Genomic DNA, 15,995 nt, shown 5'->3' on the forward strand with positions numbered 1-15,995 from the left:
ATAATCCAGAAAAAGAAATAAATACTGGATGGAGTCACTTGTATGTGGAATATAGTGGGACAAAGCAGAAGGTCAGACAAAGAGAAATTTTAAAACCAACCCTTGAAAACTGACCTGGGACATCCAGGTGGGGAGGAAAGGGTGGGTAGGGGGTGCCCAGTGGACTCTAGTAGAGGACTAGAGTGGGTGCTCTGGGTGGTGAGAGAGCTACTGTGACCACACCTGAGGGGAGAAATCCTATACTGATAAAATATAAATAAGGATGTGAAACAATGGTACCTCATTAAAAAGATTTAAAAATTTAAAAATATATAAAATTCATGATTTTAATGTGGGCATTACATAAATGTATGCATATAAATGCTATAAATGAATAATCTCGGAAGAACCATTATTTTTCCCTCTCAAATATTTTCATTTTACCTCTTATGTATGTGTAATATTTATGGAACCAAATGATTGGTATCCCATTAACTAGTCTAGACCTAGGGAGAACAATTAGGGATATTTGCAGTTTTAACACCAATAAAATTAATTCCCTGCTAGTGAAAAGAAGTGGCTTGGGAAGCTCAGAAACCATAGTAGTTTCTTTTGAACATTTCAAAGACATTAACCAACAACACAATGACTGATGTCTGACATAGAGGATGTTTCACATGTTGAACAGCAGTCTATAATGTTTCATTATATATACACATAGAAATATATATATTTCCATGTATATATATAAAAACATTAACCTTTGAGTTAAATTTTCTGCATGATGAAAGGTATGAAATAAAAATATTTTGGCATAGTATAACTAATTAGCATAATTTATTGAAAAGACTATCCTTTCAAAGCAAATTGTCTTTCTTTGTCAAAATTTAGCTATCTAGGTATAGAAGTATCTACTTCTGGGTTATCTATTCAGTTCCACTGACCAACTTGCTTACCTTGATATCAATAGCCATGTTTGCTTACTGTCAACTTTATAATTAGTATTGAGTTATGGTAATATAGAATCTCAAAATGTTTTTCCTTTTAAACATTTTTCTAATTATTCAAAACCTTATGAGTTTACGTATGTTGGGCACATGTGTAATCTTTAGCCCTGCAGTATGGTTCCTCCACTTACAATTTCAACAAGCCAGTAATAGAGGGCAAATGATGGAGAGAACCAAAGTCCACTTGTTAGGTTACATTGCTCACCTCACAATTTGGTGTCTTTTTCATGGTCAATGCTGTCCTATGAGTGATTGCAAGAACGTGAAGATACTGTGCCTGGTCCTACATAGCAAGTGTCTGGCATCACAATACTAAACCCTACATGCCTTTATTTATTTGTTTTTTTACATATTTGTTTATTGTTTAAACTTCCTTGTTTTTTGTTTTTTGTTTTTTGTTTTTTTTTTACAATATAGGATTTCTCCCCTTAGGTGCTGTCACCATAGTTTTACAACACGCAAATTAGTGTCCACAGTCTCCATCATACTCCATCATGGTCTCCTTCCTCCCCGACACCTCAGCCCCTCCCCACTTTAAACTCACCTCACCCTGCCCCCTTTCTCTACTGCCCCCCTCATCCCTTGTCCTCACCATCCCTTCCTGAATGTCTCAGATCTACTGTCTGCTTTCAAGGGTCAGTAAAGCTTTGTGTTTGTCCTGTGCTTTGTTAAGTTTCTCTAGATTCCATATCTAAGTGAAAATCACCTAGTATTTATCTTTCTCCTTCTGGCTCACTACACTTAGAATAATCCCTTCCAGTTCCATCCATGTTGTTACAAATGGCATCTTACCTTTTTTTTTTTTTTTTAATCACAGTGTAGTATTCCATTGTGTATGTACCTATACTCCATATGTACCTACACTTCTTTGTTTCTTTCTTGTTTTTTCCACATTCTTTATTCTTCAAGGCTCAAGTCATTTGCTATTGCTGAAAAGTGAATGTGTATTCTGACAGCTACATTTATTTTTTCCTATAAAATAGATGGTCAGATGCAAAGCTCTGCCTTTTGGGAATTTTCTTTTATCGTTGTTCCTCAGGACCATCCTTGGATGAGATTCATCATGAAGCTACAGTCACTTTCAACATCTACCGGCATTACAAAGGCTCTCAACTATGAACTGACTGTGAACTATTTTCTCCTCAATCAGGTGGTCCTAAGAGGTGAGTATGGAACTGTTCATTATTGGCAAGCTGATGGATGACAGAACAGCCCGGGTGACCTGTTTATGGAACTTGTTTATACTCTCTGGTGCTCCTTGTATTTGTATTTGAATGTGCCTGGGCCTTCTTGACACTGAGCAGATTGCTAATAGATTTGCCTTATGAAGCAGTAGGTGTAGCAAAGTTACTCATGATGAGGGGTTCTGGCCACAGATCTCTTTTGTGTCTGGCCAGAAACTCCTTCTCTACAGTAATATGTCAAAAATTGTTTTTCATATAACATTTAATTCTCTACTGCAAATGGCCTGGATGTACTCCAGGGCACTAGACAGATGCATTTTGTTTCTCCTTGTGGGACTTGACGTGAACTTCAATATTGTTTCTCTTCCAGCACCAACATTTGCAAAAACAGAAGCAAAGTCACTCGAATTCTAGCCCAGAATTGCTGCAGAGCCCTTTACTGATAAGGGCACTTCTGAAAAGTTGCCCGTCAGTACACTGGCTGAAGTATTATAGATAAGAATATGATGTTTGTGGAATAGAAAGAACCTTCCAAGGCATCATGCTTGGTTCTTTGTGATAGAATATGAAAGAAAATATAATTTCCAATTTTCCCTTCTGCAGACTGTATGTCTCTTAGCAAGACCCCCAATTTTTGCATTTCTTGATATTCCATTCTGGCAGGGGTGACTTCTATCACTGTAGGTTAGTTTGTTTTTTTCCAGAGTTTGCAGCATGCATTTTTGTGTGTCCAGTTTCATTTGCTCACATAATAATTTTATATGAATCTAACAGTAGTTAGATTATGGCTGTATTAGCAGCTCCCTTCTTTTCATGAATAATGTCCCACTGAATACATATACTACCTACATAAATATAAATATCACCTTGTTAATGTACATCAAAGCTATTCTTAATTTTTTACTACAGAAACAAGAATGTTATGAAAGTTCTTACAGTAAGTTACTTGTGGATTTATGCTGCAATTTATCCTAAAAGGGAAATTTGAGGTAATAGTATAGAAAAATTCTTAATTTAAATAACTGCCTAAAAGTATACCTAAGTGATTATTCCATGTTAAGCTTTTATCAGTAATGCATGAGAGTCTCAGCTGTTTCACTTTCGTGCCATTTGGCATTTGTCACTTTGGCAATGGGTTTATTCTCTTCTGTGGCGTATCCATTCATTTTTTTTTGTTCATTTATCATTAGATTGTTTGTGTGTTTATCACTGACTTGTTTATTATGTATTTTGTAATTAAGACCATATCTGAGAAGCTGCAAATATTTTCTCCCAGTCATTAGGTTCTTGCTAATATTCTTGATTTGATTTGCACAAGTTTTAATTTTGATTAAAGCCAATTAATCCTTTTATGATTTGTGTTTTCTGTGTCCTCTCTAACTAATATGCCCATCTCAAAGCATAAAGAAATTTTCTGCTCATTTTTCCCAGAAGTTTTTTGTTCTGATTATAAGTCTAACAATCCTGAATTGATTTTTGAGTAAGAAATAATGTATGTCAGGTTACTAACACAACTTATAGATATCAAATTGTCCCATTATAATTTATTGAAAAGATTTTGTTGTACTCATTGGACTTTTGACACCAGTTTAGAAAATTATTTGGTTGTGTATATAATATATATTCAATATTTATTTATTATATGTAATATATAAGATATAGGTGTATACATATTTGTATAATCCTAGACTTTCTATTCTGTTCCATTGCACTATTGTCCCTTATAATATTTCACCTCTAGATCACCAATTTATTACAAAGGATTCTAAAAGAATAGAACTCAAAAGTCTAATAATATCTATACCATGTATATATAATATCCAATAAATCTTTATCTATAGACAGGTCCTGGGCAAAGGCACTTCTGTTCTAGCAGTGTCTGGGGTCCAGTTTGGTAATATGTGAAAATGTTCTGGAAGTTCTTATATTATCTTTGTTTGCTTTCTATCATTTTTCTGTTGCTGCGTAACAGATTACCATGAGGTAGCAGTTTAAAATAACACCCATTTATTTTCTTCCAATCCTTTATGTTGGAATTGTGTAGTTTTTCTGGATTCTCTGCTCAGGATCTCAGGAGGCTGAATTCAAGGTTCTTATCTTAATGGAATAATATCTAGACAATAGATATTATGGATATGAAGGAGTAAGATTCAAATTCCAGAAAGGCATTATATTGAATGTCATTGGACATTTTGTTGTTAATTGATTTCATTTTTCATGAACAGTTGAATACATTTTCATTATCTGACTTTCTGCTTACTATTTATTTTACTTTATGGTTTTATTTTGTACTTGCTCATTTTTAGTTTTTTTGCTTATCAGTTTGATCATGCTGTCATTCATGGTGTCAGATGTCATTCATTCTATACTCCTGCTGAGGTCTTAGTTTTGTATTATTATAATATTTCTTTTACACTGTTATTAAATTATTATTGTAATAATCTGTATTTCTGTGATACAGTAATACTACAGTATTACAGGTTCTTACTTGCAGATTTACCTTTCCTGATACTCAATATCAAACCACATTTTCCTACAATTATGTGTATAAGTGACAACAATTCGTTCTATCTGGATAATGATTTTTAAAAAAATCCCTCTACTGCTTTCTCTTCCTGATAAAAAGATACTTTGGGGTTATTTTATATACATATTCTTCTTTCAGCCCCCGAACTCCTCTCTCTGTCATTGTAATCCTTAGTTTTCCTGATAGAGAATAGTAAAGTTAATTGTAGATGTATTTTAGCCTGCATGCAAGTGGTTGTAATTAAAAATATCCTAGACAGACAGATAGATGGATGCACAGATACACACATAGGAATATAGGTAATTTAACTGTGGAGAGAAAGTCTAAATACACATCTCAGCCACATTTATACTGTTTTGTCTTAGAATATTTACTGAATATTATATTTTATGTAGATTTATCTACTTATCATCTATCTAACTGTAGAAAGAACACCAAGTACATATCTCAGCCATAGGTTTTATTGTTTTGTCTTAGAATATTTGCTGAACATTATAATTTACCTTCTCATCCATTATTCTAGATGCAGCATATTTAGTTGTTTAACTTCTTATCTCCTATATATGTTATTACCTACTTTTTATACACACTGAAATGGTTTTGGTAATAGGGTTGAGTGGTTATATATATTTTAAGAGGTATGAATCTATACCTTTAAAAACATATACAATGCTGTAAACCAAGTTTACCTCAATAAACATAATGATATATTTATAATAAAATAAAATGATAAATTCTAACAAAATATCCATTTAAATAAATTGCTTTTTACAAGAATATCAGTGTTTTGTTGATGTTTAACTGTAAACAAGAAATTAAGTTTCATAATAATCTTGTGAGCAATGGAATAAATGGATATGTGGGAACCCAAATTATTCTTTACCAATCATAGTAAAATTCTTTGCATCAATGCTGCTTGGGTCATTTAAGCTTTAAAAACTAATTCTTGAAGTACCTTACTGTAATCTTTCATAATAAAAAGGAGTATTATTTTGGCATGCTGAGCTAAAGAGAAAATGCAAGACATGAAAAGTGGAACAGATGATAACTGGAATTTCCTCCCACGGCTATTATTGTAAAGTAAATAGGCTACTTTAATGTCTTGAAGCTGTTGATGACATTTTTTCCAAGCACTTGAACATCAAATATCTGTCTGGTAATACTCCTTCAGGAATATTTTTAAATGCAATGACCTCTTAAAAGATAATCATAAAAATCATTCTTAATTAGGTTTAGGAAATCAATTTAAGTATCTATGTAAATCAGATTTTATGTAGTGGCATGGCAAATGATTGGTCAGTCAGCCTTAGGAAATTGTATGCACACACACATACACACACATAAATGTATATATACATAAATATATACATATATATGGACTATACCTAAGCAGTATAAGTAAATACTAATAATTCAAATTAATTTCTATCAAAAAGGAGATTTATGATTTCCAGGTTGTAGGATTTAAGTTAAATGATAATAATTATGAAATATAGCTATATGATTTGACATTACAAATAGCAATGGCATACTTCTCATTATCATTTAAAATGGTGAGGAGGCCCTCCCTGGTGGCGGAAGGGGTTGAGACGTAACCTATGATGCTATCTGCAGCCACTGAGGCACTAGTTCAATCCCCAGCCAGGGAGGTACCCACATGGCACAGCAGACCTCTCCTGACTCACCCACTGCTCCCCTCAGCAGTGTATTTCAATCAGCCTGTTTTGTTTCCCACTATGTCTCTGATGAATCCTCTCGCCCCCCGACACCTCTGGCCTGTATCCCAGTTCTTGTATGCATAAATAAATAAAATCTTAAAAAATAAAATAAAATGGTGAGCAGTAATGGGAAAATGCTTTAGAAAGAGTCTAGGATGCAGAATTATGTCATATAAACATTATACTTAAGTGCTGTATTTCTTGTAATATACAGAAGCACACTTTGTTCCCGTAAGTGCTCCCTGAATGACCAAGGTAAAATAGAAGACAAAGGCCAATTCTGGGAATTATGGTGACATTTGCTGACATTGTATCTTGCAGCACACTGAAGATATTCTAGGAACACTCCAAGAGCACTGCTGCTATCTTGCTGTCCCCACAAAGTGCAAAGAAAGGGAAGCATAGTTTTCACTCTCAAGCAGAACTGCTTGTCCATGGATTACACTAAGTGATTTTATGCCTTTTCTGTGAGCTATTGTTAGTTCATAACTTCTATTATATAACTCTCTATATTAATACCTTTGTGTGTATATATATATGTGTGTATATATATATACATATATATGTATGTATATATATGTATATATATATATGTGTATATATATATACACACACACATATATATACCCCACAGGAATCTTAAGAAGTATTGTTGTTATCAGTATATCTTATATAACATAATGGGTATGAGAGGTAGTAGGAAATTCTGATTTAACTGGTATACTGTAATTCCATCTGTTACTATCTCTCCACCCCAAAATCTCATAAAGAAAAAAATTCTAAAATCTCCTTGCACTTCCTTTTCTCAAATTCTTCTTATATTAATAATGTTTTCCTGTTTTATTTAGAATTATTTTTATACTACTTTAACCAGTTTTGGTTTTTAAAAAGATTAATATGTTTAATAAAAAAATGGAATTATGACTCTGTTAGCTTTATGGACAATTGCACATTTACTTTGTGGATGTAGGTGGGTGTGGCCGCAAGAGGCTCTGCCTTTTTAGACATTCTTGACCAGTAGAGAAAATATCAATTAAATTTTACAGTATCAAATTATTGCTTATATATGCACTAGCTCATCCAAAATGCTCAAATGCTTTTAAAATAAAATGTGTGTCAACATCTGTTACAAACATTAAGTATTAGAGCAAATATACACCAAATGTAAGAATACCATCCCAAACAATAAATTAATGATAAAGCATACTAGTCAAATGGAAGAAAATTTAATTTAAACAAAGCAGTAAATAATAGCTTCCCAAAAGATGTATTTTTGAGCTGGATTTTGGATGCTGAATTAATTTTTCGTAGATGAAAATTGTTTAAGGAATCATTGTTTTTGTAATTTGGAAATCATAAGAAAAGATATTTTAAATATGATCACATAGTTATTTCATTCAGTTTAGATAAAAAGCATCAAAGACAGTGGATGGTTGTTTATGAAAATATTAATTTTATGAATAATAAAAGCCATCATTACAGACTAAATAAAGACTGCCTGACTTAAGACCTCCCTGGTGGCACAGGGGTTAAAGCCTCAGTGCTATCAAGCTATCGCCAGCCACTGTGTCATGAGTATGATCCCCAGCCAAGGAGCTGACCCACATGGCACAACAGACCTCTCCTGTCTCCCCCACTGCTCCCCTCAGCAATGTATTTCAGTAGATCCACCTGTTTTGCTCCCCACTCTGTCTCTGGTGTCACTGCCCCCATACCTCTGCCTATACCCCAGTTCTTGTATGCATAAATAAATAAAAACAAAATATTTTAAAAAGAGAATGCCTGACTTTTCTACACAAAGCAGTGTCATTCTCCCTCTGCATTCACATCAGGACTTGTCGCTCAACGTGTAATGAAATAGCTTGATATCAGTTACTGCACATAATAGCCATGGGATAGATATTATGGAGGTAAGAGAGGGACATTATCTATTATGAGAATGAGCAATTCAATGATTAAACTTACGGCATTGCTACATTGCTGACAAATAGCTCTACACTGAGCAGTCCCAAGTAATTATTGCCACCATGAAACTGACTATTCTTGAAGGAACATTTTGTCTTCACTGCATGCTCTGACCTCTGTGTGGCACTACTATTAGTTCCTTCTTTATGAGTCATGAGGAAAATAAACATTTTAGTGCTAGTTGGGGTAGCATTGAGGTGCTTACTGTATACTTTCTTCTCCCAATGCCTTTATGCGCCTCACGGTGGAGAAACAGACAGCACATCACCTGCAGTAGTTAGGCTGCTAAATAAAGGCTGGTGACAACATAAACCTTAGACCACAGCTAGAGGCTCCAGTCACGAGTGTATGTGTTTGAAATGCACAGCTTAGTTACGTGTGCACATTCTCTGTGAGATCTAATCAGTTCAGGGGTAGAGGTGAGTGATTTGACAAAATACCTTGAATTGTCAGAATTTATGAGTCTAATATTCTACTACATCTCTCGCCCACATCTTAACTTGTGTTTCCCAGGGAGGTTTTCTAGAGAGTGTTAAGAAAAGAAGGCATCTGAAGACCTATGAAATAAAGCAGGGATACTGGAAGTTTGCAAGCTAGTTTTGTAATTATTATCATTAATATAAATGCAAAAAGTAGGAAAATAAGGAAAAATCACTGTCTTACCATGTTTTCCATTTCCTCTTTTCACCTTAAGAAGAAAACATGTAAAATCATATATCAAAGGAACAGCTTTTTAAGATTTTGGAAGCATATATCACATGGTATGCATTTTTGTGTCTGCCAGATTAGGAAAGGTAGGGATCAATTAGAACAAATCCTGGAGAAAAAGAAACAAAGAGCCAATAGATTGCAGAGGTTTGCTTTTGAATTCTATTTGGGGTGGAAGGAAGAGTTAATGGTGTTATATTAGTAAGTACTTCTTAATTATAAGGAAGGATAGCATAATTTAAATGGCTTAAGCAAAAGTCCTCTTTTATTTGTAAACAACTATATTGATGGTATAATTTAAATGGCTTAAGCAAAAGTCCTCTTTTATTTGTGTAACAATTATATTGCACTTTTAGAGAGATATAGCGTCATAGTCTCAACCTACATTTAGTTCATTAGCTTGTCTTTCGACTCCACTGTCCATTGCAATCCTAAAATTCCTTTTGATTACATGAAATCAAACCTGTAGCAGAAAACCAGTCAATCTCCATTCATTTTCTTTTTAATTCTGTTATGTGAGGCTAGTTACAAAGGATTGATTCAATGCTGACATAGTTTTCACCTCCAGTTCTCTTCCTATTAAGATTATAGTAGTTGTTACAAAACGTTTTCACTTTTACAAACTGTGCTTTTGGGCACTCTTAGATTTTATTTTACTGAAATAATTTAGGCTAACAAAATTGAATTAGCTTAAATTGCTTATTATCAGTGTCAGCATTTCTCTGCATTTTCACCTAATGTTTTTCAACTCAAGATGAAATATTTTTGCTAATTTATTTCTAAGGCTAATCCACATGATAGAATGTCATGATCGATAAACACTACAGGTAAAGTCAGAAGCTCTGCTTTCAGGCCTGCCATTTCTATTATTTGAACAACTCACATTACTTTCTGAGACATTATGTATTTGGCTTACTAAATACCATTAGTTTCATATAATCTCTACAGTTAGTAGTAGTATTTTATTGTTTGGTACAGAATTTGGGGGAAAATGTGTTATACTTTAAATAATTTTTATTTGGAAGCCTTTTAAATGAACACAGTTTTTATAGCTATAAAAGTAATAAATTTTAAAATAACAGTCTTAACAGTTTTTTGTTTAATTGCATTTATCTCCATTATGTCTTAAGGATCTCATTGATTCTGAGGGCTATAAAAAAATTGTTATCTGACTCAATTCAATATAGTAAACAATCACATTTAAACCAATCTTTTAGGCTTTTAGGTAGTGAAATATTAAATTGAAATACTTATGAAACATACATTAATTGGACAATAAATATCCTAAAATGCTGATAAATCTTTACAATGTGTTATTCCATATAATTATTTTTGTATACTATAAATATATTCAACCCATTATTATTTGAAAGTTATAAAATTGAGTATCTAGCATGTAAATTTCTCTTTTATAGATTTTATGGTCATACTGTGAAAATTAACTCCCTAATTGTCATGTCTTAGTAAATATTTGTGTGCATTATTCATGCTGACATGACCACTCTGAATGACACCCCTCTGATACCTGAATTCTTATGAATTTTTCTTTTTCTCTTTAGACAAGTATATTTCATATCCAATAAAGAGGATCATAACAAAGCACTATCCCATAACAGTAAGTATAATGAAAGATATTAGTTTCTGTGAAATGTTAAACATATTAAAACCAAAATTGTCATTTTTTTCCTTACAAGTTATACTCATCCCTCAGGTATATTTGTTCTTGACTCCTATTTCCCATGCCTTTACCTCCCCAAAATGAAAGTCAGAATATCCTGTTTCCTGGCCAACTCACTTTCTTTTCTGTGTCAACTGTTTATCCCCTTTACTCCAATGGACTTTTCACTTAATATCTGTGGGTCATCAGATTGAAGTTTTCCCACAATCTACATTTTTCCCTCTTTCTAATATACATGAGCATCACTGTCGTTATTGTAAAACATTGATTGTGTGTGTGTGTGTGTGTGTGTACATTAAAGAGCTATTGGCATGTTCTATAAAATCAGTATTTCAAAATTTACTATACAACAATGTTGAAATTCCTTTCCCAGCTAAGCAACTTAAAAGACCCTGCACAATTTGATGTAATCTAGGCAAAGTAGTTCCTCACTCTCTTTGTAACAAATACCTTCTTAAATTTCTACTGGTTCTTCCCTCTTTTACACTCTTAATTACAAAACATTATTCTCCTTTTTAAAAATATCAATTTATTCATCTACTATATATTTATCCAAAACTCTAAAACACTGATTTTAAAATCTTTCCAGATCAATACAATTCCTTTAAAAATATTACAGTTATTATCTCTAACAGTCATTTAACATGACCTTTCTCTGCTTCCTGAAAGATATTTTGCCTCATATAATACAACTGCTGTTTTTTGATAATGGAATATCGACTTCATTAAAATCATCATTTTTAGCAACTGCAATTCCAACACTGATTATTTTCTTAAGTTTATGCCTCATATTTGTTTTAATCCCTCCAAGGAGATTTCACTTACACTGTCTTCCAACTTTTCTGCTTTCTCTGTTTTTCAAGTTTGATGACTCCCTTTTCTCCCCTTTCTTAGCATCTACATCACATTGAAATTTTTTCAGGTTTGCAATACCATATACCAGAGACATGGGAGCCTTAAAACAAAGCATTCCCAATTCCTGCATCTACCCCTGTAACATTACTGTCATTCATTTCATTTAGCCATACAATACAATCACCCAGTACATTGTTCATGTTATTATTTTGAAAAGCTGTTAGTACATCAATATTAAAATATGACAAAAAATTCTTATTTCATTTTTTTATTTATCTAAGGTAATTTTGCTTCTCAACTTTTTTTTTAAAAGATGTATATATTTATGTGTACAAGAGCTGGGTGTAGGCCAGAGATTTGGGGAGGTGAGAGGATTCACTAGAGACAGAGTGGGGAGCAGAACATGTGGATTGACTGAAATACACTGCTGAGGGGAGCAGTGGGAGAAATAGGAGAGGTCTGCTGCACCATGTGAGTCAGCTACCTGGCGGGGATTGAACTCATGCTGCAGAGACTGCAGATAGCTTCATAATGCTGACATGCAACCCCTTGCACCACCAGGGAGGTCCCTGCTTCTCAACTTTTGAGGGACAATTTCACTCAACAAAATTCCGTGTTGGTTATATTTTTCTATAAGCAGTTCAAAAGTTGTACTCCATGCTATTCTTCTTTGCCTAGTTCCAAATGAGAAACTCATTGTAACATTTTCCTTTGTTTCTCCCTAATATAGTACTTTTTCTTTGGATTTTTTCAAAATTTTCTTTCTATTTTTGGCTTTCTGTAGTTCAACCTGTGACCTCAATGTACTTAGTATCTAAATAAGTCATTTATTTTTAAATTTATTTAAATTAATTTTTTTTATTGAGGTAACATTGATTTACAACTTTGTACTTTAAGGGTAGAAGATAACTCACATGGCACCCACAACCAAGCAACCCACTGTCCTTTGTGCTCCCTCCCTACTTGGTCCACACCCTTCCCTCTCCTCTGCTGGTAAATGGTATATCTTCCTAATATACACAATGGACTAAACTCGACTATTAAAAAATGTAAATGCGTTCCATTTGTGACAACACAGATGGAGCTGGAGGGGCTGATGCTAAGCAAAAAAAGTCAGAAGGAGAAAGAAAAATACAGGGTGTCATCATTGATATGTGGAATACAGAGAAACAAAACAAAATGTCAGATATATTCAAAATAATTTGATTAGATTTTCCTTGCTGTCAGAATGGGAGTGATGATTTCCAAATACTTTGTATGTTATGGGCAGATAAATGGAAATTTTAAAACTAACCCTTGAAAGCAAAATATAGAACAGAGGAATTGGGGTTGGGGGGAGACTGGAACAAAGTGAGGAGACAGCACAATGGACCATGGCAGTGCCTACAGGAGCTTTAATGGAGGGTAGACTATGGTAATAACACATGAAGGGGGCCCTCTACTCCCCAAATGCAAACGATGATGTAAACCAATATTACTGCAACAAAAATAAATAAATATAGTTATGAAAAGTTAAGTTACAATAATAAATAGTTACCACCAAAACGGAGCAAAATGAGTGTGACTCTAAGTTCTTTTATTGTCATGTTAATTCGTCCCGCAAATTGAGTTTGCAGAATCATGGCTGTTTTCAGTACAGGCAATGAGACATCATCTTGAGGACAGTGAACACACTTCCAGAATGAAGTCAAGAACGACTTCAGGAAAATAGATGATAAATTTATGATCAGATTAGTACTTATTTCTTATTTTCAAGTTGACCATGTTGTTGACCATGATGGTATTACTCTTTTGATGAGTAAACAGTAAATATAAAGAGCTTGATCATTTCTGTGTTTCTTTCAAGTGTTAAAAATATCCCCCATTTTCTTTCAAGCTGCTGCAAAAATTTCTAAGAAAAATTTTTCCTCTTTTCTCAAACAAGAGCAATCAAAAAATTCAATACTGTGCACAAAATCATTCCCATTTGATGTTGTATGAGATGATCCCATTAAGATGATTATCACTTACAAAAACATTTCATTTTACAGACCATGATAGATTTCCTATTCACTTGCTACTCTTCAATTCTATCCTTGTCAAGCTTGTAAGATTCTGTAGTTATTGCATTCACTTCTAAATGAATCCAAACATTTGATGTGATTCTTTTCCCCATAGGATGTCAGAGCAAACATAATTCCTGGGGTGCAATAAACTATTTCTTTACATATTGTAAAAAATAGTCCATAGGGAAATATAAGGGAGAGGAATATATCCATAAAAAACAGATTCCTGATAGAAGAAATGTCTTGAAGAAAATTTATGTTTGTTAAACAATGTTATAAGATGAATGTGGGGTGAACAAACAGGAGAGATTAGTAACATAATCATCACTGATAATAGAAAGTGGTGATGGGAGCAGGGAAGAGGACAGAGGTAAAAATATTAGTTAAGTAACGTGCCTGCTAAATAAAAACATTTCTTTGATAGAGAAGAACCTAACTTACATTTTCTCGTGGTTAATAACCTCAGAAAAACAAAGAAAACAACAGGGTATAGCAAATCAAACTGAAAGCCATGGTAAAGGAGGGTGGCAGCAAACGCTGTTAGTTGGAAGACAAGAATATTTCCCTCACTGAAGGAGAATTCCGATGTATAATCACTATGCTAAATTTGATGGGAATAGAGTTTAGTGAAAATATGATGACACCTGAATCAATTGGAAATTAGAAATAAAATATAATGAACACATTTGATGTATGAAATATGACTGTATTCAGATGATAGAGAATACCATAAATATATTCTGAACTAAATGGGAAAGAAAGGTTCAGAGAAAAGGAAAAAAAAGGATAATATCTAGATTATTTCTAGGTAAGTATAAATGCATTAGTATTAATATTTCAAATGGTAGAAGTTGATCTTTCTGAAAATAAATTCTGTTCAGTCTCTTTGAAAGGAGAGGGTGGATATGTTGAAGCAAGAGCACACACTATCCCCAAGTGGAGTAAATGATGCAATGCAAAAGAAGAACAGTTGCAAGGTAAGGCACATCCAAATTCTTTTGTAGCTGGAAGCTTTGGAAAGCACTTGTAGAAGGATATTACTGGTCTATGTTTTATATAAAACAGATTAAAATGGTCATTGTTTCTTTGAGTGGTCATGTAATGATTGTTCTCTCTGGAACCCAAAATACTTCTCTTTGATCAGTAAAGAGAGTGCTTGCACTGCCATTGATGCCTTGAAACATCTATCAACAACTAAGCAAATTGGAGTACCTACTATGTGCTAGCACTTTGAACTATAAAGATGAGGAAACAACGCCCTCATTCTGAGTATATTGATAGTTAACGATAAAACTGAAAAACATCTTTTATTAACATTTTAAAATGACAAGTTTATTAGGAAAAAGAGAAAGAAAGTCACTTCATAGTCACAGCTTTGCAAGAGTTCTGTATTGCCAATGCAGAAATTGTGCTCATGAAAAACCCATTTTAAATAAAGTGCAATCATTGATTAAAGATTAACATTGAAATCTGTTAAGAGGATGCAAGACAGATAACCCAGCAGACTTGCTCTTGACCTAAGACTTGAAGGACAAATGTGCACTCTTTCAAGTGAAGAACTCATATTTTATACTAATGGTAGAAAGTTACAAAGGATTCACTAACCTACTGATATATAAACTAAAAGATGAATCAAACAACTTTTCATTCTTAGATTTTTTTCCTAGATAACTTAAGAATATTAATTTTGAAGTTACACAATATGATGCACATTTATTATTATTATTATTATTATTATTATTATTATAAAAACTGCATTCCAGTTGTGTGTATCTGGAGCATATTTGTGTGGTATTTTCAAGTTTTTCTAGATAGGTCCTATTAGCATTAAGGTGTGTGTGGGGGTGGGGTGGGGAGGGAAGCCTTTTGAAATCCCATATTCAGAGACTGAATTTTTCCCATCTACGTGACTGGAGTGGGCTGGACTGCGGCAAAGCCATGAGTGACCCTGCAATTGTCCTGAATAAACACTGCATTACTTATCCTCAGTGCCAAAAACGGCACTGAACATAGCACATCCATCAGCTTAGAGTACAATCAGCCTGCACTGCACAGCCATCTGTCCCAGATGCCAAGGTGTGCCAAGTTATTACATGGATCATTTTTTTAATATTTATTTATTTATGCATACAGGAGCTGGTGTATAGGCCTGAGATGCAGGGGGGTGAGAGGACTCACCAGAGACAGAGTGGGGAACAGAACAGGCAGACTGACTGAAATACACTGCTGAGGGGAGCAGTGGGCAAGACAGGAGAGGTCCGCTTCACCATGTGGGTTGCTCCCTGAGTGGCTGGAGATCGAACTTGTGCTGCAGAGGCTGCAGATAGCT

This window comes from Talpa occidentalis, unplaced genomic scaffold (assembly GCF_014898055.3).
Source record: "Talpa occidentalis isolate TD23 unplaced genomic scaffold, MPIMG_talOcc4v2.1 talOcc4.8, whole genome shotgun sequence".
Lineage (NCBI taxonomy): Eukaryota > Metazoa > Chordata > Mammalia > Eulipotyphla > Talpidae > Talpa > Talpa occidentalis.